This window comes from Herpailurus yagouaroundi, unplaced genomic scaffold (assembly GCF_014898765.1).
Source record: "Herpailurus yagouaroundi ecotype Mexico unplaced genomic scaffold, PumYag 29, whole genome shotgun sequence".
Classification (NCBI taxonomy): domain Eukaryota; kingdom Metazoa; phylum Chordata; class Mammalia; order Carnivora; family Felidae; genus Herpailurus; species Herpailurus yagouaroundi.
The window spans coordinates 39,909,420-39,935,781 of record NW_024412377.1 but is presented as its reverse complement, the minus strand read 5'-3'; positions in this window follow the sequence as shown (position 1 = coordinate 39,935,781).

Here is a 26,362-nt window from a genome sequence, read left to right as displayed (position 1 = left end):
CTCTCCTCAAAGGAAAATCATCCTCCAAGGAAACAAATGATAGGTGTAATTATATCTAGGCATAATAGCATATATATTGAACATTGCCTTTGTCCGTATCATACAAATACATTTATCCTAATTGACCATGATTCAATACTTTGTTAAAGAAACAGCCACCAGTAAAGAGTGCCCAACACAGGACTGTGCATGGAGTTGATACTAAACAATTTTTAAATTTATTATGTGCGTGTTCTAACTAATGCATTCAGTATACAAAGCACTTAGGTATTTGTATGGAATGTAAATTTCTAGCAACAGCATGATCCAACCTCTACTATTACAGTTAAGAAAAAGATAAGGACTCCCACGAAGGGAACTTAAGCCGCTGAGGGCAGGTGTTTTGTCTAGGAATGTAACAAACAGAGGCTTTGTGTGATCAGACTCTCTCAAGGAAAGGCCAGCACTCAAGATCATAATCACCCTATATGGCCTGGGCCCAGCCTGGGTGGCTAGGCCGGCGGCTTGTGCTTCTCACCGTCCCTCATTGGCACCTGCCAAATTCTGAGGAAAAAGGAGGTCCTGTAGAGGGAACTGGTGAATGAATTGAATGAGAGTCCGGGAAGGTAGCCGGCTTCTGGCTGCAGGTGGTCAGCATGATAGATCCTTACTTGCAGCCTCCACAGCTTTCCCTTCTTCCTTTAAAGGCATCAGCACATTTTACGGTCCTTTAGAAATTCAGAACTGGCTGAGAACCATGGGGAGAGGAAGGAGAGAGGAATCACTCCTTAGTTGGCCCTACCTGGGGGAGATGAAGGGCTGGAAGTCCGCCATGTGTAGAGCTTCTGGCACAGGGCACCTCATACACTGTGCTGTCAGAATTGCCTCCTAACCGTAGAGAGGAAAGAGCTAAACTTGGCTGTTCTCTTCTACAGTCTCCTTCCTTGTCTGGGCCCACCTGGAGAGGCTGAGGCCTTGATTAGTTGGATACGGCACTCCTTTGAGAAGTTTTCTGAGCCTCCAAGGCATGGAGCCAGTCACACACCAGCCACCACTGGCTCTGTGGACATTATCAGGCCCTTAGGAAACTGGAAAAACAAGATTTGCCTTGGAATTTTACTGTCATAAACTAGCTTCCTCCCTCCAACCGCCCCACCCCAACTCCTATTAAGGCCAACCAGGTCTAGGTAAAAATAAACTGTATCTTCATTTCTTCAAAGGCAGATATTTAAAGAGTTTTTGAAAGTAATCTCTACACCCAACGTGGGGCTCAAACTCACAACACTGAGATCAAGAGCCACTGCTCTTCCCACTGAGCCAGCCAGGAGCCCCAGGGAGACTTTATTCTGACAGATGGAAGCAATTCTCAATGTTGGACTCCAGCGCCGCCTCCCTTTCTTTTCTGTATAATCTTCTGGAGCAAAACCATAACTGAGCATAATAAGTGTGGTCATAGTTTATAAAAGATATTCTTATGGGAAAGGGGGGAGGAGAAGAGAGGGAAACAAACCACAAGAGCCTCATAAAAACAGAGAGCAAACTATGAGTTGACAAAAGGAGGTGAGTGGGAAATGAGCTGGATGGGTGATGGATACTAAGTAGGGCACTTGTGATGAGCACTGGGTGTTGTATGTAAGTGGTGAATCACTGAATTCTCCTCAAACCACTGCATGTTAACTAAAATTTAAATGTAGAAAAAGGAAAACAAATTTTTCTTTGATAATTCAATATAGAATTGGTACCTTGCTTGTATTTGGATTTAAGATCAGTGAATCAGTTTTCTAGATCTCTCAGTGAATTCCAAATAAATTTATAATTTATTTATTTTCTCTTCCATTACAGAAAGAGAAAAAAGTTGTGATTTAGGTTTGGAAATAAAGTGGTGGGGAACCCCAGCAGGACTTGCTTAACACTCTATGATTGAGAGGAAACTGGACCTTTGTAGAAGTTCTCTCTCTACTCCATCCCCCCTTGTTCTATTTTTTTTCCTTTTCTTTTTTAATTGAGATATAATTGACCTACAACTTTATGGTAGTGGCAGGTGTACAACATAATGACCTGATATTTGTATATATTGTTAAATGATCATCACAATACATTGAATTAACATCCATCACCATATCTAGTTACAATTTCTTTCTGTGATGAGAATTTTTAAGATCTCTCAGGAACCTTTATAAAAAATATTTATTTATTTTTGAAAGAGAGAGACAGAGTCAGAGGGAGACTGCGCACAAATGGGAGAGGGACAGAGAGAGGGAAACACAGAATTCAAAGTAGGCTCCAGGCTCTGTGCTGTCAGCAACTTTCAAATATACGATAGTGTATATTTTTAAGTAAGCTCTGCACCCAACTTGGTGCTTGAACTCACAACCCCAACATCAAGAGTCTCATGCTCCATTGACTGAGCCAGCCAGGTTCCCCTAGGATGGAGTTTTAACTATAATCTCCATGCTGTACAGTATATCCCCAGGACTTATTTATTTTATAACTGGAGTTTGTACCTTTTGACCCCCTTCACCTGTTTTTCCCACCCCTACCCCCTGCCTCTGGCAACTACCAATCTGTTCTCTGTGTCCGTGAGTTCAGGTTTTTCAGGAATTTTTGTTTTTGTTTTGAATTCTACATATAAGTGAGATCATACACTTTCTCTGACTTATTTCACTTAGCATAATGCCCTCAGATCCATCCATGTTGTCTTAAATGGCAAGATTCCATTATTTTTTATGGCTGAATAATATCTAATTTTGTTATATATATGTATATAATTGTAAATTATAAATAATAAATTTATTATATATATATATAATTGTAAATAATGCAATAAACACAGAAGTCTTATAGCTTTTCAAGTTAGTGTTTTCATTTTCTTTGGATAAATACCCAGAAATGGAATTGCTGGATCATACGGTAGTTCTGTTAATTTTTTTAGGGACCTCCACACTGTTTTCCATAATGGCTGCACCAATTTTCATTCCTGCCAGCAGTGCACAGGACTCCTTTTTATCCACATTCTTGCCAATATTTATCTCTTGTCTCTTTTTTTTAATGTTTATTTATTTATTTTGAGAGCAAGAGAGGGCATGAGCAGAGGAGGGGCAGAGAGGGAGAATCCCAAGCAGGTTCTGAGCTGCCAGCACAGAGCCTGACGTGGGGCTTGATCCCACGAGCCGTGAGGTCATGACCTGAGCTGAAATTGAGTCGGACATGGAACCGACTGAGCCACCCAGGTGCCCTTTTTGTCTTTTTTATAATAGCCAGTCTAACAGGTATGAAGTGATATTGTGGTTTTGATTTACATTTCCCTCATGAGTATTGATGTTGAACACCTTTCAATCAATCTGTTAGTCATCTGTATGTCTCTGGAAAAATACCTCTTCAGATCCTCTGTTCGTTTTTCTTTTTTTTTTTTTTAATTTTTTTTTCAACGTTTTTTTTGGGACAGAGAGAGACAGAGCATGAACGGGGAAGGGGCAGAGAGAGAGGGAGACATAGAATCGGAAACAGGCTCCAGGCTCTGAGCCATCAGCCCAGAGCCTGACGCGGGGCTCGAACTCACAGACCACGAGATCGTGACCTGGCTGAAGTCGGACGCTTAGCCAACTGCGCCACCCAGGCGCCCCCTCTGTTCGTTTTTCAATCAGATTGGGGTGAGGTTTTTGTTGTTGTTTGTTTTTACTATTGAGTTGTAAAAGTTCTTTTTATATTTTGATATTAGCCCTTTATCAGATAAGTGATTTGCAAATATTTTCTCCCGTTTGGTAGGTAGCCTTTTCATGGTGTTGATGGCTTTCTCTGCTGTGCAGAAGCTTTTTCATTTGATGATGTTCCACTTGTTTATTTTTGCTTTTGTTGCTTTTGCTTTTGGTGTCCCATCCAAAAAGTGTTCTCCAAGTCTAATAATGTCAAGGAGTTACTGCCTATGTTCTCTTCTGGAAGTTTTATGGTTTCATGTGTTACATCAAGTCTTTAATCCAACTTGAGTTAGTTTTTAGATAATATGTAAGATAGTGGTCCAATTTCATTCTTTTGCATTGTAGTTGTCCAGTTTTCCAGCACCATTTATTGAAAAGACTGTCCTTTCCTCATTGTATATTCTTGGCTTCTTTGTTACAAACATATATGCATGAGTTTGTTTCTGGACTCTCTCTTCTGTTCTATTGATCTATTTGTTTTTATGCCAATACCATACTGTTTTGGTTACCATAGCTGTGTAAATAGTTTCAAGTTGGGGGAATATGATGCTCTATCTTTTTCTTTCTCAAGATTGCCTTGGCTATTCAGGGTCTTTTGTGATTCCATACACATTTTAGGATTGTTCTATTTCTGTGAAAAATGTCATTGGGGTTTTGATAGAGATTGCTTGAATCTGTAGATTGTTTTGGGTTGTATGGGCATTTTAATACTGCTGATTCTTCCAATCCATGAGCATGGTATATCTTTATATTTATTTCTGTCTTTAATTTCTTTCATCACTGTCTTATCATTTTCAGTGTACAGGTCTTTTACATCCTGAGTTAAATTAATTCCTAGGTGTTTTATTATTTTTGAAGCAATGTAAATTGGATTGTTTTTCTTTCTTTCTTTCTCTCTTCCTTTCTTTCTTTCTTTCTTTCTTTCTTTCTTTCTTTCTTTCTTTCTTTCTTTCTTTCTTTCTTTCTATCATTCCTTATATCCTCCTTGTATTTTATCTTGTGGAGGTAAAGACCCATTTGTCCAGAACCAGAATCACTTGGTTCTTTGATTGTATTGGACCTTTTCAGTATATATGTTATTCCAAGTGTGTGTTGCTACCCATATGCCTTTCCACCTTTTCTGAATCTTAACCACAAAGTAATCATTATGAGGAAGAGCATCTAAGTTTTAATTACATTGAAATATGGAATAATGTCCAGTCGGATAATACTCAACAAATCTCTAGGAGCTGATTTGTTTGGCACTCAACTTTCCTGGTGGGTTCATCAGATAAGTAGTCTCATTTAAAACAAAATGTGTCAGGGCACCTGGTTGGCTCAGTCGGTTGAGCTTCTGACTTCAGCTCAGGTCCTGATCTTGCAGTTTGGGAGTTTGAGCCCCACATTGGGCTCGCTGCTGTCAGTGCAGAGCCCAATTCAGATCCTCTGTCCCCCTTCTCTCTCCTGCTTGTATTCTCTCTTTCAAAAGTAAACATTTTTACGAAGTTATGTTAAAATATAAAATAAAATGTATTGGCAGCATTTGAAAACCAACGCTGCCCTCAGTATCTTCCAGACCAGGCCCCTGACTTTCATGATTTACCATAGACAAGTTGGGAGTTTCAACTAATGACTAATTGTGACAGATTAGGAACAGATTAGGCAGGGCTCCTAGAAGGAAAGCCTTGATGAACCTGGAGGCAAGGGCTCCAGTGTGCACTGTGATGATCCTCATGCTAGTTAGATTCTTTACTGCTCACATGAAATATCACCTTTATGGTCCACACATCTGTGTCTGCAATAGCAGATCTTCAAATCAACCCAAGATTGTTCAGGTATTTCTGAGATAGCTCAAATTTGCATGCCTGCCAAAATGGCTTCTGCTAAAAGTCAGGATGAGGCAAGAGATATTTTTGAGGTATAGTTTAATACTATAGAGACTATTTTAAACATTTCAAAAATGTGTTGAATGAAACACTTGTTTGTGATAAGGCTGCCTAGGCCATTACTCAATAAGTGTATATGTGTCTGGTTTACAAAAATCTTTCAAAATAAATGACTCAGTTGTGATCTGGAGAAATTAATAAAAGGAATTCTGAGTGTCAAACAGGTTGAGAGTCCCAATCTGAAACACAAGCTGACTTTATGAATGAAGCACCATCCCTATATTAAGCATCTAGATCACCAGCAACCTATGTATGGGTCACATTTCTCCCAGAGAATCACCTTTAGAAAATGAGGCCTTGAAAGAACTTCAGATAAACTGCTGGTGTGGAATGGAGGCAATGTAAGAAAAGTATCACTCTCTCTCATATTTGTGTGTGTGTGTGTGTGTGTGTGTGTGTGTATTCAGAACTGCTTTGAAGATAATGCTTACCACCTCTGTCATACACAGACTGATGACACATTTCAGCTTCAGTTTAAGGGCAAAAAAAGGTTTGTCTGGTTTCATGAACTGATTGCTCTGCTTCTACCTAGTAGATAGCAAGAATTCTAGAACCTACTGATTCTCCCTTAGATTTGAACCTGCTAGCATCCAAGACTAAGATCGGGGCTTGGATAACTCCTGCTACCTTTCTTTTGCCAGAGATTCCTGGTATTTTTTCCCCCTTTAAACTTGCTATGTGTTTTGTTTGGTTTTTTTCTTTTTTCCCTGTGTTTACAGTTTATAGTTAACAGCTTTTGGTTTTGTTTCACCTAAGCTTTTATCCTAAGCAGTCTTAAATCCTTTCAGGAAGTAGATAAAATAGCCTGATATCCTTTTGATCTTGGACTCCAAAGTCATGCCAAGGTATTGATCTGTCTGTTCCAGTGCTCAGTGACCTTACCTTCAATACTTACTGTTGTCTCTCATATATATAGAATTAACGTGTAGAAGGTACTTGGATGGAAATGGGAGCATTTGGAAATCACTTCTCTTTAAACCACACTGGCCTGGAGGACCTTCCACAGGAGGCCCCCACACAGGAGAGCCTTGGGTTTGGTCACCGGAATTGCCACCAGCATATAAAGGGCCTCACCTCCTTTGGCCATTGTGCTGCTTTGACTCACTTCCTGACCCAGACTTCTGTTCAGAAAGGAATCCCTTATTTCTGGTTGCTTCCCAACGGGCTGCTCTGCCTGCGTGACTGTTTAAAGATGTGGTGCTTTGTGATTTGTTGCATCTCAGGACCTCTCTGAGACAGTTCTTGTGACCACCCTGCTTGCAGCTGCCCACTTCCTCTCCCTCCAGCAGCTGCTCTGGTGTCCTGCTGGCATCCTCACTGTGGACAGCCAGACAGGCAGTCTCCTTGCAGTGAGCAGCCATCCTGTCAGTGTTGTAGGCTGGCTGCGTTCCAGGACATGGGACAGATACAAGAGGACAAGCTTGGGAACCAAATGTTGGCAGGGGGACGGCATCAACACAGCCCTCCGCTGGTGATCATCAAGGAAGGATGATGAGAGCACCTTCTCCCTCCCTGGATGACATTTTACTTCTCAGTCTCTTTAAGTGCTTTGACCTCAGGGAACATTTGTGTCCTCGTGTCCTCTAACAGCATAGGTTTGTCTTTAAGGTCCTGTTGTTTGCAGACTCAGAAATGTTTCTACCAGTCCTCTAAGCATATGGCTCCAAGTAAACTGAACGCAGGCCCTGGATATTCCAAAAACTGTGGTTGTGAACTAAGCAAAGAAACTGAGACGGACACTGCGTGCAGTTTGAGGCATATGCATTAAGCTTCAGAGTTAGGGATGTGGAAAGGCAGACAAGAAAGTTGACAGTTTCAGCCTTCCTGGCCTGTCAGGATAAACTGAGAGTGATGACATTTCTTTCCTTTCAAAACTGACACAAGGAAAGTTCTGGGGAAAATATTGGAAGCCATATTGCAGACCTGGACTAGGACTCATGTGCTGCAGCTGAAGCAGGAGTTCAAAGCCTGTGATTCCAGGACATTCAGCAAGTGGAAGGTGGAGAGCACGTTTTGGTGGTGCTTGTTTGTAGAAGACCAGAATGAGGAACAGGCAATGGTGAGACACACATCATGGACATTTGTCTTTTTTTTTTTTTTTTTTTTGGCTCTCTAGTATATGAACTACTTTTCTGTGTTTGAGAAATTTCCTTCCTAAAGCCTGGGAAACCCCCTTTACTAGCCCTTCTTGCAGCTAGAGTTTGGGCATGTGACCTGGGGTGGGTCCCTCAGATGCCTCACCCCAGCCTTTGAACAGAAAGCCAGAGGCACAAAAAGGAAGGAGCAGGAGAGGCACCATTTGGTGGTGGTGGTAACAACAGCACCAACATGCAGCTTTCTGTGTTCTGTGGGGGAAGAGATCTTCTGAACTGGGTCTGTGTTTCCATGGACTCTCTGAGCCCAGTGTTCTTGAAGGCCTTGGGGGCTACTTCGTATTCTTTGAAAACCATTCGTTTCCTAAGTTGGCCATAGTTTCTGTTGCCTGCAAAGTCAGGCTTCTGGTTAAGTGACACCAGAGATCCTCTCTCACACCTCGACCTATCCAACAATTTGACTGAATTCAGATTTACAGCATAACCCCTGAGGGCTAGTGGCTACAGCCCAGACTGTTTATAGAAGGAAATTAAGTGAAGGGAAAGAGGGAGGGAGGAGGCAGATGGGCGGGGACACATGGTCTAGGCAGTGAAAAGACCAAGCAAGTGGCTGCACTTTTCAGAGTTCAACCCGGGGAGAGCTTGAGAAGTTTGGGGAAGTGCATTGCGAAAGGACGGGTTCATGACTGCCAGATTCAGAAGATTGGAGGTGAGGAACTTACCCTCAGGAGGCCCAGACTGGTTAAGCAGGCCAACATTTGGTTAATAGAGAAAAGCAGACCACTTTTCTAGATCAGGAAAGCAGTATGTTGAAATCCCTCACATTGGCCATCCCAGTGGAGAAAGGAAGAACTAACTCTATAAAAGGACATGTTTTCTTCTTCCCTACACTTTGGGGACTGAAATTGGTAACTGAGGTCCAGCACATTAAAACGGAAGCCATGCAACCCCCCATTGAGAGAACCTACCCAATTTCCCTTCAATCCAGAGCTGCTAAGCACATGCACATTGGGACCTAAACTGCCTCATAGTGCCAGATGGCTCTGAAGGAGGCAAATGCATCAGGCATTGCTCCAAAAGTGGTATGTTCCAGTTGGAGTTAAAAGGCAGAAAAGTTTTTTGGAATAGTAGGGGGCAAAGGAGACAGGGTTTTATTTAAGTTGGCAGTTGGCTCAATTATACCCAAACCTGTAGGCTAAAGGTACAGTTTGGAGTCTGGCTTTAGGGTAGGGGTAGGTGTTTGACTACCCACTAATAGATCAGATCAATACTAGAGCAGATTGTTCAGCGCTCCGGTATTTACAACAGTGGCCCAGGCATTAGGGAGAGCAGGGCAGGGACTTAGGGTTTTTCTAGGGGTGGATAGATGAATTCATTCATGCCTTTATCTGTTCATTTTCTAGTTAAACAAATGTTAAGTAAGTGCTTTATGTACCAGGCACTGAGCCTGCGCCTTTGCCACTGTGGTAACTGAGATAATTTTCTTATTTAACCAACACAATAACCCTGAGATAGGCACATTGGCCTTCCTCACTTTACAGATAAGGAGACTGGTACTGGTGCTGTTGGTGCATGTGGGTGGGAAATCTCTGCCTTACAAGGGGGAATATGACAGATGGAGAAGTAAGACCATCCTACATACTTCCTTGGCAGTCAGTACAGGTTTTGGTTGGTTGTTATGTTCCTAAAACGTCACATGGAGTTTGCAGGCACTCCTGAAGAGGCCACCTGGCAACTAAAATAGATGTGGGGCTGTGTGGAGTATGTGGATTGATTAATCTTTGCCAAACGGTGGGAATATACCAGCTCATAAGGATTTGTCCACCTTGCTTCAAGTCTGTCTGAACACTTTTTCCCCTTCTCTAAATAGATGAAAACACATCAATGTTCTTTTGTGAAATACATGATGATATGAAATGGCAGATATATATGAGAATTTCCTTATCCAAAGAAGAGCTCCAAAAATATTTTGTCTTCATTTAAAGTAGTTATATAAATATATGCAGGTGTGATTTTTTTTTTTTTCTAAGCCAAATATCCTGAGGGAGTTTAGTTGTCCATCTCCAACTTCCTTGCTCCTGGAAGATGTTGACCTCTGGGCTACCTTGACCAGTTATATTTACCTGAAATTACATTTTTTGCAGTTGCTTTCATTATGGTTTGGCTGTATGGCCTCCAGTGATAGGAAATGGTGTTCTTATTGGAACTAGTATAAGCTGTGGCCCTAGGATGAGCAGAAATCCCTCCGGTTTTTCCATACACTTCTTGTAAGAGAGAAGGGAATGGGAACCCCACATGGTATTCATAGCCTTGGGGATACTAGGATTTCCTCCCAGAGAAGTAGCCTCAGTGATTAACCACATTTGCCTATTTTATTTTACTTCCTGTCAGATTCCCTACCACTTAGTAATGCCAGTCAATGGATTTGGGATGGGAAATGTGTTAATAATTTCAGATATATATAATCTGCTCTTCCTTTTTGCTGCTAATTGAATTCATGAAGTTTTTCTTACTCTGCCTTTTCTCTCTCTGCTAGTTTGGAATTTATATACTTCTTTCTATTCTTACAATATTGTTTAGTTTTGGGGCTTCAGTTTTTATTTTAAAAGGAGTTAGTTAACATGCAGTGTTAAATTCGTTTCAGGTATACAATAGAGTGATTCAACATTTCCATACCCAGTGCTCATCACAGCAAGTGCACTTCTTCATCCCCATCACCTGTTTCACCTATTCCCTTTTCTCCCTTCCTACCTTTCCTCTGGTAACTCTCAGTTTGTTCTCTGTATTTAAGGGTCTTTTATGAAAAGAAGAAAAAAAAGAGTCTTTTATGGTTTGCCTCCCTCTCTATTTTTATCTTACTTTTTCCTTCCCTTCCCGTATGTTCATCTGTTTTGTTTCTTAAATTCCACATATGAGTGAAATCATATATTTGTCTTTCTCTTACTAACTTATTTCACTTAGCATATGTCATTGTTGCAAGTGGCAAGATTTCATTCTTTTTTATGGCTGAGTAATAGTCCAATGTATATATACACCATATCCTCTTTATCCATTCATCAGTTGATGGACATTGGGCTATTTGTATAATTTGGCTATTGTAGATAATGTTGCAATAAATATCAGGGTGCAGGTATCCCTTTGGTTTAGTATTTTTCTATCCTTGGTTAAATGCCATGTAGTGTGATTGCTGGATCATAGGGTAATTCTGTTTTTAACTTTTGGAGGAAATTCCATATTGATTTCCAGAGCTGCCACACCATATCATTTAGTTTTTAAGCAAAGTCTAAAGTTAATATCATTACCCTCCTTCTGAGAATTAAATTCTCTTTGCAAGTCTTCATGTTGTTGTCAGAGACAGTCATGGCATCTTATTTTCAATCTGCTAAAATTAGCCCTTATTATTGTTGTTTGTGTTTAACAGCCAGCACTTACTCATATATACTTATGTTTATAAATGTATTTGTTCATTATTACTATCTGTTTCTTTCTTCTTGGTTTAATTTCCTTCTGAGAGAAGGGCCTCCATTAGTGATCCTTTCAGAAAATAGTTCTCCAACTTTGTTTAAAAGTGTGTTCATTTCTTTTCAGTCTTGAATGATAAGTAAGGAATTTGGGGGTATTTCTATTTCATCACCACTTTTAAGATTTTTTAAATTTTTTAAAAAGTTTACTTATTTATTTTGAGAGAGGAGGGGCAGAGAGAGAGAGAGAGGGAAACAGAGAATCCCAAGCAGGCTCCACACTGTCAGCACAGAGCCTGACACAGGGCTCCATCTCACAAACCATAAGATTGTGACCTGAGCCAAAATCAAGAGTCAGATGCTCAACTGTCTGAGCCACCCAGGCACCCCTTAAGATATTATTTTGTTATCTCCTGGCCTCTGATGTTGTTGATAGAAAATCTGCCTTTATTTTAATGAATATTTTTTTGGTGGCAATCCACCTTTTCTCTTTCTGGTGTTTTAAAGATATTCTTTACTGTTTCATAGGTTGAGGTATGAACTTATTTATCCAACTCAAAATCGATGCTTCTTCAAACTAAGGACATATATCTTTAATCATTCTGGAAAATTCTCAAATATATTCTTTCCCAATAATCTGTTTACTCTTTGCTATCCTTCTACAACTCTTATTACATGTATGTTGGGTCTTTCTAGTCTTCCTTCCATTTCTTTTAACATCCTTTTGTATTTTTACAACCTCTGTCTCTCAACCAGCTCACCAATTCTCTCTTCAGTTCGGCTAATCTGCTGTTTAACCTTTCTCTGAATTATTTTTTTGTTTCAAAGGCCTTATTTTTCATTTATACAGGTTCAATGTGTTTCCTTTGTACATCTTCCTATTCTTTGTACACGGTCTCCTTCTTTGGCACTTTTCTTCTTTGTTTTTTCAATCACCTTAATACTTTTAAACACAGTATCTTATATTTTCTTCTAGAGTCTTCTATTATCTCAACAAATTTTATACTAATACTTGTTGTGTCAGCTTATGCTGCCTGCATCATGGTGAACTATATTCTCATTGTAGTTTCATATTTTCATTATGAGCACATCTTTGTCATTGACCTGGGGGTGTGTGTAGAAATTCAATATGCCAAGGTGGTATAAATATTGTTCCAACAGGAGTATCAGTTGCCTATGATTCTTTTTAATAACAATTTCTCATGGAAGCTCTCCCCTAGAGCCTTAGGCTAATTGCTTGCTGCTCCTCTAGATTAGTGGTCCATCTTTCATGGAGAAGGCAGTCTTTCCAGGGTTGAAGGGTTTCAGTTCTAGATCTCTATCATCTATGAGGCCCTGGCCCCATGTGTTTTCACACAGGCATTAACACCTCCTTCCAAGATGCTCCTGGGTGAGCCCCGGTCTGTTCTAAGTACTCTTCTACTACTTCTCATCTGCACTCTGTCCCTGACCCCTCTGGCTGCTCCCTGGTGTCCTTCTTAGGGGCTGGCTGTCAGTAAGTCTGTCATATTTCTCTTTGTTGCTTGTGAAATACCTGCAAGGTGCTCCTAGGCCAAAAATTTACAAGACCAAGTGACATAATTCTTGACTCTGAGGACTGATAGCTTAGGCCTAATGGCCTCCAAGGCCTGAGCCACCTGGAGAAAAAAATGACATTTCTGAGCCTTTGGAGTGTTGATAGTCTCTAGGGTGCTGATCAGCCCACTGACAGGTCCTACCTCTTTCCTTTCCAATTATTTCACAGTATCATAGTATCACAGTGCCAAATCTAGCTTGAGGTGGCCATTGTTCCCTCTAAGAAAGGCTTTTTATTTGGCTTTATAACACATTCCTGTGATGGGGCATCGTGGGGCGGGGTTTGAGCACAAGTCCTAAATAAACACAGATTACCAGTCCGGTATAAGAGGCAGAGTCTAGATTTTCATTGGTATTCATGAACAGTGAGGCAGATATGTGGTATAATTTGGAAAGTGCTGAAAAAATCTACCTAAACAAATCATCTAAACACACCACTCTATGTGGTCTAATGTCCGAAATTCAACCATAAGTTAGTAGCTTAAGAAACAACTGGGTGATTGGAAGCCAGGTCAGACCAAGGTGTTTGAAACTGTCAGGACTGATATGAAAGTGGCTAATTTCTTGTTTTGTGGGGGAGGGGCTGGGGTAAGATTGGTTTTGGGGGGAAGTAGGTAAATGGTAAAGAGCAAGGGAAGACTACCAGAAGATCAAAGGATGTCAACAGGGCTAGATAATGATCTTTCAGAGGCTTAAGCAATGGAAATAAAAGTAAAAATTATATATAGTTTAAAGAACAGCAACATGTTTAGATTTAATGTCTTTTTGCGAGACTACTACATTTTTTAGTATAGTTGACATACAATGTTACATTAGTTTCAGGTGTCCAACTTAGTGATTTGATGAGTCTATACATTATGTTGTGTTCACCACAGGTATAGCTACTATCTGTCCCATAGATCACCATTACAGTAGCATTGACTATATTCTTTTTGCTTTGCTTTTTACTTCTATGACTTAACTCATTTCATAACTAGGGGCCTGTATCTCCCTCTATCCTTTTGCCCAACCACCCATACTCCTGACTTGTGCTGACAACCATCAGTTTTCTCTATTTATACTTCTGATTCTTTTGTTTATTCATTTTTTTAAGATTCTATTTATGGGTGGATTCCTGTGGTATTTGTCTTTCTCTGACTCACTTATTTCACTTAGCATAATACCCTCCTGGTCTATCCATGTTGTCTTAAAGGCATTATCTTATCCTTTTTTATGACTGTGCAATATTACACACACACACATGCACGCACGCACACACACAGTAAAATCTTGGCTTAAGAGTAACTTGTTCTGTGAGTGTTCCTTAGGAAGAGGAAACATTTCTAATAAATTTTAATTTGATAAATGAGTGATGTCTTGCAGTATGTGTCATCGAATGTCACATGATCACAACTGAGCGAATGTTTCTCTCTTTCTCCCGCTGTGGGATTGTGGGTGATCGTCTCCCATGCTCAGATGCTTGGTCTCAGGCCATGGTGTTTGGCAGAAATCAGTGATTTTTCAGAATGTTAAAAGGTGCCCACAATTGATACTAGTGTATTTTTTGCCATTTCAAAGCACCTATGGACAGTCCTCTGCGGTTCCATACAAGACTAAGCTTAGCAATGCTTAGCTTCATTCTAGGTCAGGTTGCCTGCAGATGGAGACACTTTCCTCTGCTGCCTTATTGCCAGTTATATTAAATATAGTATATGACAAGAGTTTATTAATACTGTACTGTAGTCAACATCCATGCGAGTGTATACAATGGCCCCCGTGCAGAAAAAGGTTGAAAAGAAAGGCAGTAAGAAGGATATGATTACACTGGAAGTTAAGAAGGAAATCATGGAGAAGTACGAACGAGGTATGCAAGTGGCCGAAATTGCAAGATTTTACAAGAAGTCTATGTCTACATCTCATCTGCAGAGAAGAAAAAGGTGTGGGAATCCCTCACTTGAAATGAGGTTAGGGAGATTTGTAAAATGTGGGAAACAGTGCAAAATTTTGTAGAAAACACCACCCAAATAAGGCTGTAGCAGTGTGACTGAAGAATCTGTTTAACGACAATGCGATGTCACATTTCTGCAAAATCCTCAAAAGGAGACAAAAGCAAGTGTCATTGGATAGGTTCTTTGTTAAAGTTGCACAAAAAGAAAAAGATTTCATTGAGCTAATAGCAGTGATGGTGAAAGTCGTCCTACACAATAACCCTCCTCTCTTGTCTCCATCACACCAGCCACAAAGATTTTCAAAGGTCAGTGCAGGTTAATTTGTTTTTGTTTATGTTTTCTTTATTTTGTATTATATTACAGTATTGTAATCATTTTTATGTGAATATTTTTGGGTTGTGGAACAAATCACCTGAGTTTCCAGTAATTCTTATGGGGAAATTCGCTTTGATATACAAGGGTTATTAAATCACATGGTATTTCTATTTTTAATTTTTTGAAGAACTTCCATATGTTTTCCACAGTGGTTACACCAATTTACATTACCACCAAGAGTGCATAAGGTTTTTTTTTCCCCTCCATATCCTTACCAATACTTGTTATTTCTTGTCTTCTTGATTTTAGTCATTCTAACAGGTGTGAGGTGATCTTTCACTGTGGTTTTGGTTTGCATTTTCCTGATGATGAATAATGTTGACCATCATTTCATGTATCTATTGGCCATCTGGATGTCTTCTTTGGGTAACAATGTGTTCCCCATGGGCAGATCCTCTGCCCATTTTTTAATCGGATTGTTTGTGGGGGTGTTTTTGGGGTTTAGTTATATAAGTTCTTTATATATTTTGGATATTAACCCTTTATTGGATATATCATTTGCAAATACCTTCTCCCATTCCATAGGAAGGGCCTCTTCATTTTCTTGATGGTTTCCTTTGTTATGCAAAAGCTTTTTATTTTCATGTAGTTCCAATAGTTTATTTTTGCTTTGGTTTCCCTGGCCTCAGGAGACATATCTACAAAAATGTTGATATGGCTGATGTCAGAGAAATTACTACCTCTGTTCTCTCCTAGTATTGTTATGGTTTCAGGTCTCACATTTAGGTCTTGATCCATTTTGTGTTTATTTTTGTGTATGGTGTAAGAAAGTGATTGGGTTTCATTCTTTTACATGTAGCTTTCCATTTTTCCTAGCATCATGTATTGAAAAGACAGTTTTTCCATATTGTATATTCTTGCCTCCTTTGTCATAGATTAATTGACCATATATATGTGGGTTTATTTCTGGGGTCTCTAGTCTGTTCATTGATCTATTTTTGTGCCAGTATCATACCGTTTTGATTACTGTGGCATTGTAGTATAGCTTGAAATCTGAAATTGTGGTACCTCCAGCTTTGTTCTTCTTTCCAGGATTGCTTTGGCTATTTGGGATCTTCTGTGGTTACATTCAAATTTTAGGATTATTCTAGTTTTATGAAAAATTCTGTTGGTATTTTGATAGGATTGCCCTGAATCTGTTGATGGCTTTAGATAATGTGGATATTTTGACAATATTAATTCTTCCAAACCATGAGCATGGGTTATCTTTCCATTTGTATCATTTTCAATTTCTTTCATCATCATTTTATAGTTTCAGGTTACAGGTCTTTCACCTCTTTGGTTAAGTTTATTCCTACATATTTTATTATTTTTAGTACAATTATAAATTGTATTGTTTTTTAAATTTCTCTGTGACTTAATTGTTACTGCATAGAAATGCTACCAATTTCTGGGTATTAATTTTGCATCCTGTCACTTTACTGAATTTGTTTATTACCTCTAGTAGTTTTGGGGGCAGTCTTTAGGATTTTCTATGTATGGTATTAGGTCATCTGCAAATAGTGACAGTTTAACTTCTTCTTTACTGTTATGGATACCTCTTTTTTCTCTTTCTTGTCTGATTGCTATGACCAGGACTTCCAGCAATCTGTTGAATAAAAGTGATTGGATGGACATTCTTGTCCTATCCCTGACCTTAAAGGGAAATCTGTTTGGTTTTTTTTTTTTTCCATTAAGGGTATTGTTAGCTGTAGGTTTTCTATATATGGTCTTATTATGTTGAAGTATGTTTCCTCTAACCCTATTTTGTTGTTTTTGTCATAAATAGATGCTGAACTTTGTCAAATGCTTTTTCTACATCTATTGAGGTGATCATATGATTTTTATCCTTCATTTGTTGATGTGGTATATGACATTGGTTGCTTTGCAAATATTGAACCATCCTTGCATCTCAGGAATAAATCCCACCTGATCATGGTGAATGATTTTTTAATGTATTTTTGTATGCAGTTTGTTAATATTTTGTTGAGAATTTTTGCATATACATTCATCGGGGATACTGGCTTATAGTTTTCTTTTTTGTGGTGCCTTTATCTGGCTTTGTTATCAGGGAAATGTTGGCCTTATACAATGTATTTGGAAGCTTTCCTTCCTCTTCTATTGTTTGGAATTCTTTGAGTAGAATATATTACCTCTTCTTTAAATATCTAGTAGAAGTCACGTGTGAATCCATCTGGTCCTGGACTTCTATTTTTTGGAGTTTCTTGATTATCAATTAAATTTTGTTTCTTGTTATTGATCTGTTCAGATTTTCTGTTTCTTGTTCAGTTTTGGAAGATTGGACGTTTCTAGGAATTTACCTATTTCTTCTAGGTTGTCCTATAAATTTTCATAGTATTCTCTTATAATCCTTTGTATTTCTCTGGTGTCAGTTGTTACTTCTCTCTTGTTTCTGATTTTATTTGTGTCCGTTCTCTTTTTATCTTGATTAGTCTGGCTAAAAGTTTGTCAATTTTATCTTTTCAAAGAACCAGCTCTTGGTTTCATTGATTGGTTTTTTTTTCTGTTGTTTTTTAGTCTCTATATCATTGATTTCTATTCTGATCTTTTATTATTCCCTTTCTCCTAGTAAAAACAATTTTTTAAATTTTTTTAACGTTTATTGTTGAGAGACAGAGAGACACACAGTGTGAGCAGGGGAGGGGCAGAGAGAGGGGGACACACAGAATCTGAACTAGGCTCGAAGCTCTGAGCTGTCAACACAGAGCCCGATGCAAGGCTCAAACTCACAGACGGCGAGATCATGACCTGAGCTGAAGTCGGTCACTCAACTAACTGAGCCACCCAGGTGCCCCAACAATATTTAACTTTAAAACAAACAGATGTATGTGGAAATTTTGTATATATTCCTATAAATAGTTCTATATATTTCCCATAAAATTAATATTTTTCTATATCCTGCTTACAATATTCTGAATGATCAGAGCTGAACTTTTCTCGTTTTTGCTGGCCCTCCCTTGCTGGTGTCCTGTGCAGGACTGCATCTGCCTAGTTGATATTCATGAAGGGACGTGTGTCTGCTGATGTGCAGGTCCATGGTGAAGGGCTACACAAACTGTACACTGCACAACAGGGAGCCCCTTTCACAAAGAAGTTATAAGGTGAATGGGTGCCACTTGGAGCTACACAACTTGGAGGACCTGGGATGCAGGCACTGACTGAGAATGACAGCTAAACAAGGCATGGCCAGAGGACCAGAGGACTCCTCCCTGAAATCACTAGAGTACTTGTTGAGATACAGATTTCTACAGCTTTAGACAGCATGGAAGGATAGGAGAGCTGGAATGTCTATTTTAAAATAAGCATTACAGCTAATTCTGGAGCATATGGGTGAAACATGCTAACTACCTCTAGGTGAAGTTACTCTCTGCTATTTCTCCTCTGCCCCTAAGGAAATTTCCAGATGAGAGAGGCCTGGCATGCTCTGCAGTGCAGTACTAGCACGGTCTGCCCAGCATCTGGTCAACCTACTGCAGCCATCGGAAGTTCTGTGCTAAGCCAAGGACGTATAACACCCTTGTCAAAGAATTGTATCCGGAGCTCTGGAGGGTAGGATTTCAAGATCTGGGCTTCAGTTTCAGTTCTTTCACTAACTAGCTATGTGCACTAGTTAAATTCATAAAATTTTTCTGCACGAGTTTTCTGGTGTGTTTGGTGAGAGCATGAACTCAGAATGTATCTTCTAGACCTTGACCTACACCATGTCTTTTTTTTTCTAAGTTATGGGGTGAAAAAGCACATGCTGCATTCAGAAGGTGTCTCTAAAACTCCAAACACCTAACAGATTTCAGACCTTTCTGAATTTTGAAATTTTAGGATAAGAAATTGTGGACTGTTACTAAGGCCGGTTTTTAGGTCTTAGCTGAAGCCTGTATTTTTGTTCCAATACACATCTTTGATGTTAGAGGGGAGAGAACATGGAGGAGGAATCCAGGGGCTAAAAGGGCCACCGTACCTTGGTGAAGAGAAAGGCACTGAGATGTAAATTCCCAAGCCTGACCCTTTGCGAATTAACTCTGACCTGGAAATAATTCTCCTCTGTGCCTTATTTCCCCAAGCTGTGAGTCGTCGTGAGTTTGAAATAACTTATTACACTGCAGTCATTTAGAACACTGCTTGGCCCATGGTACTGGATAGATACCAGTTTGCATTATTCTAGGAATAATCAGTTGCATATTCTAGGAATTGTGTTAACTTACCTGTTTCCTTGCTTGTTTCTATGTGGGGATGGGGCTGGTGAGACGAGGTATAGACTGTAAAGGGGTATGACTTGGCAGAGGGCACTGTCAGACAGTTTTCACTCTGGTGTGTGTTCCCAGTTGTGCTCTGGGCCCAGTGTTCAGTAGCTCCCATCTCCCCTCTGTTTCCATGCTCCGCCTGTATTTCCCCGGGAACATCTTTCATTCTACCCACTGACAAAGATGATGTAAATAAAGGCAGACTGAATTTTTCAGAAAAGGAGTTCTTATTATTTAACTGAAAGGAAAGCTTATTTTTGCCACTAATTGCTAAGAATCGTTAAGAAAGCAGGAGCCCTAGGGGACTTGCCTTTGTACTCAAACTATGTGTCTGCTGTTACTAGTGAATCCAGATTGAATGACTCCAAAACGAACCAGAAACCCTTAGTTTCCATGAACTCACTCACTCATCTTCCCCACCGCCCAGGAAATTCTGCTTCGGGTTTTTGAAAGATTGCAGGCAGAGGTTTGCCCCTCCTCCTGATCCTAGAGCTCTAGCTGCACCGTGATTTGCTGTGGCCACCAGTGTAAATCACTGGTTCTAAAATCAGAACTGCCAAAGCAAAGTAGCTCCACTCCCAGCTGAGCCCTAGCTGGAAGCTATGTGCTAACGTCTTGAATGGCACATCAGTTTCATTGAGAGGGCCCTTCTCTCCAATCTGATATGGGTGATGAAAGTGTTTTCTCTTTCCCTTACAAACATGCAGTTGTCAGAGTATTTATAACTGCCCTAGTGTCAGATGTTCACAGTTATATATACACCACCACCTAAAGCTTTGTCTCTGCCATCTCGGCCCGCTGTCAACCTTCAAGGGAGTCTTTCACATTTATTGTGGAAAATATTATTAGGGAATGCATATTTTTCTACCAGAGGCATAAGGATTGGTATAGGAAGAGGAGACTGAACTGGGGGTTTCTCTTTAGTAGTAAACTCCCAAGACTTCATTACCTTCTCACCACTGCCAGACATGACAAGACTTCTAAAACGGAAAAAATGGGGCGCCTGGGTGGCGCAGTCGGTTAAGCGTCCGACTTCAGCCAGGTCACGATCTTGCGGTCCGTGAGTTCGAGCCCCGCGTCGGGCTCTGGGCTGATGGCTCAGAGCCTGGAGCCTGTTTCCGATTCTGTGTCTCCCTCTCTCTCTGCCCCTCCCCCGTTCATGCTCTGTCTTTCTCTGTCCCAAAAATAAATAAACGTTGAAAAAAAAAAATTTAAAACGGAAAAAATACTTTCTATGGTTTCAGATCAGCTGTTTTTGCAACCTCCCCCCCCCCCCCCCGATGACTACCTTAATCATATTTTCCTTGAAAAGAATTGCTTTGGGCTCAAAAGGTGTATGCCAACTTTCAGCCTTGAACATATTTTCCCTGTGAAATTATTAACCTCTGAGAAAACTAAGAGTCTTCATTATGCCGATGCTACCAGAAAATGCTATCATAGCCTTTGATCCCCTTTTCTGTTTATCACTTTCTTGGTTTTTATTTACATCTATTTTAACCAAGGTCATTAATTCAGAACCTTATGAACATCCCACCCACACAAAGCCACAGTCACAACATAGGTAAAGAATCTTTCATTCAGTGACTCTAAAACATTCAATAAATAAATTGCAAACTTTCAAGTAACTCAATTTATCCATCACTGAAAGATATTTCCTAATGAAGTGGAAAATCACCAAGTTACCATGTTTTAGGATAATCAGGCAAGGTAATGAAAAAACAAAAAAACCTAACATTTTGGGAAATCAATATTTGACTTTTTTTATTTTCATGGCCACAGCTACACAAGTCTGCTAATGAAATTAGCTCTAAACCATTGCATGCCCCTGGGCAGGCCATAGCTTAGATCTCTATCTTGAAGATAGCTTCCAGTTCTAACAGTCGACCGACCATGGAGCCCTGGTATTCTTTTATATCTTTCCAACTCTAAGACTGTGTTGTATAAATCCTGAAGAAGAAAAAGCAAATCTATGTAATCCTGCTGCTGCCACTAAACCCTTCAAGCAAGATCAGGCTTTGCCTTGTTTCAGGAGTCTTTATGGCAGAACCACCATGATGTATTCTTGCCAAAAATGTTGAACCTGAATCTTACCAAACCTTAAAATCAAATCTCAGTTTGTAGGAAATATGGGAAACAGGGTAAGGAGATAAGCATCCCCATTTGGAAGCAATTCGACAAATTCAGAATGTGGATAGTTTATTTGAAAACTGGCCTGGTCTCTTTAATAATTCATAATAGCCAAATCAGTCTGTGAAATATTTTTGCATTAAAATTCAAACAAATTGACAGTAGAATGGCGTTTGATGCAACTGGGGAAATTTGAATATGAACTAGGTATTAAAGTATAGTAAGTGTAAAAGGCCATGATGTCTGGAATTTGCTCTAAACTACTTCAATATGCAAGCAAATATGGCAAAATAATACCAGTTTAATCTAAATGGAACATATGGGATTCACACTACTTTCATGATTGCAAAAATTTTATAAAAAAAAAGAAATCACATGAAAGAAAATGTAACAACCTTCTTCAGAGACTTGCTTTAATTCCTTCACACTACTTATAGTTAGGATGTACTTGTACATATAACCTACACTTCCTGCTTCTTCCTTTTTGTTCTGCTTTCCATGGAGATACAGAGCAAATGGTAGTATAATGTATGGTTCTCAAAACAAGTGGGCCATGAGCTTCTGTGTTTCCTTGAAAGCCTTTCAGGAAATAAAGTCAAAGCTTTTCATAATAAACAAAAAGGTCATTTGCCTTTTTCACTGTGTTATTTGCACTGATGATACAAAAAAATTGTTGCTTGACTGTGTTACAATAGATTTCCCAAAAAAGGAAGCATATTCTAACATCGTTGTCACAATTAGCAGTCTTTATAAACATGAGGAAACACTTTGTACCATTTGTAAATAGAAAAAAATAAATCCTACATACAGTAAAACCTTGGTTTATGAGCATAATTCATTCCAGAAACATGCTTGTAATCCAAAGCCCTTGCATATCAAAGCGAATTTCTCCATGCAAAATACTGGAAACTCACATGATTCATTCTACAATCCAAAAATATTCATATAAACATAATTACAATACTTTAATATACAAAACAATAAAGAAAATACAAAATATAAAGAAAAGCAAATTAACCTGTACTTACCTTTGAAAACCTTCGTGGCTAGTATGAAGGAGACAAGAGAGAAGGGTTATTGTACAGGACGACTTTCACTGTTACTAATGGAATCACTGCTATCTGTTGGCTCAGTGGAATCTTTTTCTGCATGGGAGCCATTGTATACCCTTGCATGTATATTGACTACAGTATGGTATTAATAGACTCTTGTCATATACTGTGTTTTTTTTTTAATTTATTTTTAACATGTATTCACTTCTTGAGAGACAGAGACAGAATGTGAGCAGGGCAGAGGCAGAGAGAGAGACTCAGAATCCAAAGCAGGCTCCAGGCTCTGAGCTGTCAGCACAGAGCCTGACATGGGGCTTGAAATCACAAGCCGTGAGATCATGACCTTAGCCGAAGTCGGATGCTTAAATGACTGAGCCAGCCAGGCGCCCCATATACTGTTTTCAATGTAACTGGCAATAAGGCAACAGAGAAAAAGGTCTATGTCTGCAGGCAGCCTGACCTAGAATGAAGCTAAGCATTCCTAAGCTCACTCTTGTATGGAAAAGCAGAGGACTGTCCATAGGTGCTTTGAAATGACAAAAAAATACCCTAGTGCCAGTTGTGGGCACCCTCCAACATTCTGAAAAATCACTGATTTCTGCCAAATGCCATGGCCTGAGACCAAGCATCTGAGCATGGGAGATGATTACCTACAACCCTGCAGCGCGCGCGAGAACTATTGGCTTAGTTATCATCATGTGACATTTGGCATCACATACTATTTATATCACAAGACATCGCTCATTTATCAAGTTAAAATTTATTAGAAATGTTTGCTCATCTTGTGGAACACTTGCAGAACAAGTTACTTGCAATCCAAGGTTTTACTGTATTTTTCTTTTCTCTCTTCTATTATCTATCTATCTATCTATCTGTCTGTCTATCGAGAGAGTGAGAGCATGTGAGCAGGTGAGGTCAGAGGGAGAGAGAGAATCTTAACCAGGCTCCATGCCCAATGCAGAGCCCGACAAGGGGCTGGATCTCACAACCCTGTGATCATGAACTGAGCTGAAATCAAGAGTTGGAAGTTCAACAAACTGAGCCACCCAGGTGCCCTTTCTCTCCTTTCTTTATTCTAAAATTTATTATTTTAAAAATTACAAAGAAGAAAAAAGAAAAGAAATCATAATCAGAATAAATTGACAAAAAACTAGCTCACAGACCATGGTAAATAAAGGAAGATTGTGTAATCAGTTCATCCTGCAACTGTTTTTTTTTCTAAGAAGTTAGAATGAATGATTTGCAAGGGAATTAGCCTAATTATACTTCAGAGAACATCAGTTGAACTATGGTTTTTCTTTAAAAAAATTGTATTCAATTTATTTAAAGTAAAAAAATAGGGGTGCCTGGGTAGCTCAGTCAGTTAAGCGTCTGACTTCAGCTCAGGTCATGATCTCATGGTTCGTGGGTTTGAGCCCCATGTCAAGCTCTGTGCTGACAGCTCAGAGCCTGGAGCCTGCTTCAGATTCTGTGTCTCCCTCTCTCTCTGCCCCTCCCCAACTAGCGCTCTGTCTCTGTCTCTCAAAAAATATAAATAAGTAAAATAAATTAAATAAATAGAAACAGTAAAACAGTAAATCTATTTCTTCCACCCCAGCCAATCTATTCTCTGTATTGATAAGCTTGGTATTATCTTCTTTTTCTTTTCTTTTTTTTTAGATTCCACATATAAGAGAGATCATACAGTGTTTGTCTTCCTCTAGCTTATTTCACTTAGCAAAATGCCCTCAAGTTTAATCCATTTTGTCACAAATAGCAAAATTTCATTCTTTTTAGTGGCTGAATAATTTATTGTTATAGATTATGTTTCCTCTATCCAAGCATCCATTGATAGACACTTAAGTAAGTTGTTGCCATATTTTGGCTGTTGTAAATAATACTGCAACAAAAATGGGAGTGCACATTTCTCTTTGAGTTACTGATTTTGTTTCTCTTTTGATAAATACCCAGAAAGAATTGTTGAATAATATGGTAGTCCTATTTTTCATATGGTGAGGAACCCCATACTATTTTTCATGGTAGCTGCACCAATGTACCTCTCCACCAACAGCGTACAAGGGCTCCCTTTCCTCCACATCCTCACCAGCACTTGTTATTTCTGGACTTTTTGATAATAGCCATTCTCACAGGTGTGCGGATATCTTATTATGGTATTTATCTGCATTTCACTAATGATTAATGAGGAGATTCTTTTCGTGTTCCTGTTGGCCATCGGTAATAAATTATATTTTTTAACGGAGAGAAAAATTACTGGTGTCTTAACATGAAAGGAGACAGCAGCACCAAATATACCATTAGTTATTGTAGTCTTCATGGGCAATCAAAGAAAATCTAATAATTTTACTCAAAGCTGTCCTTAACAAAGCAATAAAACTTTTATTAATATTTCTACCCTTTAATACATGTCTTTTAATGTTGTGTGTGATGAAATGGGAAGCACATTTGTCACAAACTGGATTATGATGGTTATTTCAAGGAAAAGCATGTGTGTGCTTATGCTGAGTGATTTGCTGAACTGGCTGCTTTTTTCAAGGACACAATGTTTACTTGAAAGAATAACCGACAGATAAACTGGTTATTTAGACTTAGATATTTGGCAAATATTTTCACAAAAGTGAAGTAAGTTTGTCACTTCGAGAAAACAACTGATATTTAAGCCAGGGACAAACTTTGAACTTTCAAGTGAAAATTTGAATTTTGGAAAATTTTTCCCAATACTCTAACTTTAACTGTTTCCCAGTACTTAAAAGGCTCTCTAATGAGATTGGTACTGCTATTAATGAATGTGATTTTTAAAATATTATATAGTGTAGTATGTCAAAATTGGAAAATTTGTATAATTCAATGAACTAATATTTTACAAATGATCAGTGTAAAATGTTACAAAATCATGCATGGGTAAAAGATTCATTCAAAGTGCAAGATAAGCCAATGGATTTTAATGCAACAGAAAAGTTTGTTGATATGGTTTTTAACTCCATATTGCAATTAACCTTTAAGAAAATGCCACATGACAAATACCCACAATTATCTAAAAATGCTATTAAAAATATATTTTCTTTTTCCAATTACATATCTTTATAAAGCTGGATTTTCTTCATAAGCTTCAATCAAAAACAGCATATTATGACAAATTGAATGCAGAAACATACGTGAATTCTAGTGTCTTTGTTAAATTACAGAAAGATATTAGCAAAAATGTACAGGGGTACCACTTTTCTCACTAATAATTTGTTTTTGGAAATATAGTTTCATAAAAATAGTTTCTTTATGTTAACATGTGATAGTTCATTATTAAAAAAAATTAACGTTTGTTTATATTTGAGAGACAGCACAAGCAGGGGAGGGGCAGAGAGAAAGTGAGACAGAGAATCTGAAGCAGGTTCCACACCCAGGTCAGAGCTGGATGTGGGGGTCGATCTCACAACCGTGAAATCATGACCTGAGCCAAAATCAAGAGTCGGATGTTTAATCGACTGAGCCTCCCAGGAGCCCCTTTATATTTTTGTTCCAATAACTCAGTGTAAAGAAATGCAACTGATTTTTGTATGTTAATTTTTTATCCTGCAACTTTACTGAATTTGCTGATTAAATCTAAAAGCTTTTTGATGGAGTCTTTAAGGTTTATATATATATATATATATATATATATATATATATACACACACACATACACACACACACACACACACACACACACATATATAATGTCATCTGCAAAAAGAGACCATTTTACTATTTGTTTCCTAATTCTGATGCCTTTTGTATCATTTTCTTGCCTAATGGCTCTGGCTAAGACTTTCAGTACCATGTTGAATAGGAGTGGTGAGAGCAGGCACCTTTGTCTTGTTCCTGATCTTAGAGGAAAATTTTTCTAACTTTCACCACTGAGTATATTAGCTGAACTTCTCATA